Source organism: Sapajus apella, unplaced genomic scaffold, assembly GCF_009761245.1.
Source record: "Sapajus apella isolate SASKATOON/1434 unplaced genomic scaffold, GSC_monkey_1.0 scaffold6, whole genome shotgun sequence".
Classification (NCBI taxonomy): Eukaryota; Metazoa; Chordata; class Mammalia; order Primates; family Cebidae; genus Sapajus; species Sapajus apella.
Window position 1 is genome coordinate 14,323,064 of NW_022436946.1, and position 5,140 is coordinate 14,328,203.

Genomic DNA, 5,140 nt, shown 5'->3' on the forward strand with positions numbered 1-5,140 from the left:
GGCCTCCCAAAGTGCTGGGATTATAGGCGTGAGCCACCAAGGACAGTAATATTTCTATTCAAGGAAGAACTAGAGTTCAGGGAAAAATATAATCAATGCCATTGATCTAGCTTTAGAGATGGTTGCTTACCTTTTACATGGAAATGTTTACAGAACTTCTAGAACAGGCTAAATATAAAAGGAAATAATATGATGAGACAGACTAAAGTAAGTTAACTGAAAGCTAGATTGTTTTAGGTCTCAGTCTTAAGGTTCAGTATTAATCATAATATGCAATTATAATTTTGGCCTGTTCCATTTGATTTTTGAAACTATGTTTCTTGCTTCCAGACCTCTGTTTCTGTAGGGTTTTTTTTTTTTTTTTCTCCAATAAAAGGCACATTGGTATTAAGGAACTGATGAGTATCAGTTTCTCTGGGAAATACATATTGTAATAGGAGCTAAAGTGGTCAACTAAAGTAATAAATTTCTAAAAGTGGAGTTCTAGGAATCATGGTGTTTGACCCACTCAAAGTGCTGGCATGTAAAATCATCTCACCTAAGTGGCTTCATATTTCATCCACCAGAAGAACTGAAAGGTTATAGTATTAATCGTTTTTATAGCATATTTGGGTTAGTTACCAATCATGCATTCTGTAGATATGTTATGCCATTTGCCAGGACCTTCTGGCATTAACAACTTCAACTAATTGACCCCTATTTGGTGTTAGAAATATCTTTTCATGTTGATTATCTGGAGTGCAAGAACAATAAAACTCAGTCAATATAGAAAGTTTCTCTACTGTGTGTTTGTCTTGGTCTGTTGAGGGTGCTATAACAAAATATCCCAGACTGGGTAATTTATCAACAACAGAAATTATTTCTCACGGTTGATCTTGATCTGGGAAGTCCAAGATCAAGGAGCAGCCAGTAGATTCAGTGTCTGGGGAGGGATTGTTGCTCATCAATAGCAGCTTCCACGTGTCTTCACAGAGTGAAAGGGGTGAAGCAACTCCCTTCAACTGTCCATAAGGGCACTAATCCCACTTATGAGAGCAAAGCCTTTACAACTTAATCACTTCCCAAAGGCCCTATCTCTTAATGCTATCATGTTGGGAATTAAGTTCCAATGTATAAATTTGTGAGGACACCAATATTCAGACCATAACAGCAATCTTTGTAGTTTACTTTTAAATGTCTGCTTCCCTAAATCTAACCCTAAATCTAATGTTATTTATTCCTAACAGCATAACTAATTAGTTATATATTCATTTCACTTGTACTTAAAATATTATTAACCTGGTAGATTTTAATTAAGGAAAATTCATCTTGCACTTGCAAATTCCAGTGATTACTGGAAATGTCATCTTACATATCTCTGCTGCCACAAAAACTTAAGTCTGTTAGAATACTTTCAATTCTTATGTGAGGAACAAGCCCATTTCCTTGTTACATTTTAGATTCTCTTCTCTAATAACTTCGATTTCATAGAAGCCTGAATCAGGAATATGAGGTAAAACCCATAATATTTGTCATCAAAATTCAGTATAATTTTATTACATTCACTGATTTGCTTATGTTAGCAATTATAAGCAAAGTTCTGGAAAATTGCATGTTGTTATCTAATAGTAAGCAAAGAGAAGAAAATTAGTATCACTCCTTTTTAGGAGATTATTTCATGAAATTCAAATCAAATAACAATTTCCACATCTTACCATCATGATTTTATTTTCCTCCTAGGGAATCTATTTTTTGTGGAATAGAAGTAGAACTTACATTTCAAGCCTCAAATAGTTAGTCAATTCCAAAAACATGCAGCCCTTATTATGTGCAAGTTACTGTGCAATACCCTGCAGGGGATTCAAAGACAAATAAGATAAAATCACTGCAGCCAAAGAATTTACCATCTACCAGAGAGAACTAGAAAAGCACAAAAATAATAAAACACAAGACTGACTGCAGAGATTCATTTGGCTTAATGAAAAAAGCATAGTTTGTATATCCAAACACAGCCACTTTCAAACCTGGCTCTGGCATTTATTAATAGTGTACCTTTGTGTAAAATACATAAACATTTTGAACATAGTTTTCTTCTTCTGCAAAACAGAGACACCAATAACTGCCCTAAAATCCTACTGCAAGGTTTTGGGAGATAATATATGTAAAGTGCCAAGCAAACAGATGTTCCAGCTGAGCTTCCCTGGAAAGCAGATGTAGGGAGTTTACTAGGTTGGGCTCTCAGGATTGACAGCTGTAGGGGAGAAGGAAAGAAGCACGATCAAACAGAGGGAGAAGGTGAGTGGCGAAGAAGTTTTAACAAAGCCCTCAGCTGATTGCACAGTGAACTCTGAGGCTGGATGGCCCTGTAGCATTCCCTCAAATTGGGGTAAAGGGGATAGGATTTTAGATCCTATAATGACAGTCACTAGATGCAGACTCCCTTTGGGAAAGGCATGTGACTTTGGAAGAGGCAACTCTCTCCAGTGGCAGCTTTGCTCAGTTAAGGGCAATTGCTGGAGTTGGGGAACTGGGTATCAGCTGGGGAGGTCAGCCTTTAGTACCTCTGGCAACAGATGAATGAGAGCCTACATTTTAATAGTTGAGGGTAGAGAAGAGAGGAAGAGGAACCTGCGCAGCATATCATGTAGTCCATTCAAATATAAATTATAAAGAAAATGCACACATATAAAAATTTGAAAACAATAGAGAAGTAGGACTTTAAAAAACCCATATCAACCACAATCTTGCAAAATCATCAACATTTTAGATCTGTCTTTCTAATATTTTCTAAGCACATTTATTTTCCTCTGAAATAATGATATTATACGGAAAAATTGTCGCATGTCCTGTTTTATTCTTCATATTGTGAACATTTTCTCATGTAAATAAATATTCTTTTAGAAAATGATTTTGGTTTTGTTGTCTTCTGTTATAGATATGCTAAGGTTTGCTGAGCCAATCTTAGCGTATAAAAAGTAGATTATTGGACACAGATTTTTACAGTTTTTTTTTTACTTTTATAAAAATCATGTTGTAATGAGCAACACTGCACATATCTTTGACTATTTCCTTAGGAAAAATTCATGGAAATGGAAATTGCTGCACCATGGACTAATTGCATATTTAAGGCTTTGATACACGTTGCCAAATTATGCTCTAGAAATTCCTACCAACAATGTTTGAGACTCTCTCATTCCTCACCCTTGCCAAGATTGGGAATTATCATTCTTTTTAATCTGTGCCAATTTTAAAGAGAGTTTTTACGATTAATGAATACAAATGTAACGAGAGTAGCAGAAATCAGACAGTGCCTTTGCAAATTCAAAAGTGGAAGAGATTACATCAAACCAGGAGGAATGAGAAAAGACTTCCAAGAAAATGAGAGAGATGATATGGTTCCTAAGTAATGGACAAGATTTCAACAAATAAAAATGGAAGGAATCCCAGGTAGAGAAAACCTCAGGAACAAAGGCAATATTACGAAGCAGTGAATAGTCTGATTACAATGGAGGAGAAAAATACAACTGAAAGTAGAATGAGACCATAATGTAGCCCCCAAAATGGTAAACAGAGCTCAGATTTGCCCAATAATCAATAGTCACCTGACTTTCATGTTAATACGCATTTGAAAGCTATGATTAGGTTGATCCACTTGTTTAAGAAACCTTTATTCACCACTCAGAATCTTCCAAGTATGAACATCATTGCTGGGAGCATATTGAAATCCCTGTCATCCTCCAGTGCATAGGAACAAGGCATATAGAAAGACAAGGTCACAAGAACATTATGTTCACAGAGTAGGAGAATAAAAAGCCAGTTAAGAAGCAATGAGAGTGTAATAGGAAAAGAAACAAATAAGAGAGTGAAATGCCATGGACAGCAATGGAGAAGTATTGACATAGGTGCAGGGGTCAATAACATCAAGTAATGCAGAGAAATTGAGAATGATTAAAACTGACAAAACATTGTGGGATTAGGCAATTAAGGTATCAACAGCAATATTTTAAAGAATAATTTTTCTACAGTGACAGGAAAAGAAGTCATATTGCAAGGGAGTAAAACAGGTGGTATGAAGGAGGAAATAGACTCTCCAAACTGGTCATTCAAAAAATGGACCGTTTAAGAAATTAGAGTGTCAGGATTAGATCAAGAGAGAGGATGAATGTTAAAGGAATTTTTTTTCAGTTAAACCAAAGTATCTAGGAATAAATTTAACAATAACAACAAGAGGGTTAAATATTCGCGGAGTCAATTATACAGTATTCCTGAGGGCATAAACGGATACCGGAATAAGCGGAGAGGTTAAGGTGTGTGTAGGTGAGAAAATCCACACTTTTAAAGATGTGAGTGTCCTCTAAATTAATCCATGAATTCAACACGATATCAAACAAAATTCCCCACAAGGTTTTTCATGGAACTTTACAAGTCTATTCTAAAAGTCACACAGATAAGTAAGTTGCAAGAGAATATAAGAAATTTGTGGCTGCTCTGCCTGTGGAGTAGCATTCTTTTTGTTCCTTTGCTTTCTTAATAAACTTGCTTTCACTTAAAAAAAAAAAAAAAGAAATTTGTGAAAAATAAGTAAATGGGAGTTGTTCTTCCAAATATGAAAACATATAATAAAGCTATAGTAATAGTGTAGCATTGGTGCCATATTAGGTAAACTGGCCCATCAAATCGAATATAAACTCACATATAACAGGTATTGGTCTATGAGAGGGGTAGCACTGGAAATAAATAAAAGATGGACTATTAATAAGGATAAAATTAAAGTTAGAGTTTTACATCATAGTATACAGAAAAATTAATTTCAGAAAGTTTAAAAAGTAGAGCAAAACATTTTAAACCTTTAAAAGCATCAAGAAAAAATGTAGTTTAGCCAGACATGGCTGTGTACATGCCCACATGCCTGTAATCCCAGCTACTTAGAAGGCTGAGGCACGAGAATAGCTTGAACCAAGGAGGTGGAGGTTGCAGTGAGCCAAGATTGCACCACTGCACTCCAGCATGGGTGACAGAGCAAGACTCTGTCTCAAAAAAAAAGAAGAATAGAAAAAAGAAAGAGAGAGAGAGAGAGAGAGAGAAAGAAAGAAATGAAAGAAAGAAAAGAAAAGAAGAAGGAAAAAAGGAAAGAAAGAAAAGGAAAGAGATCTAATAGTAC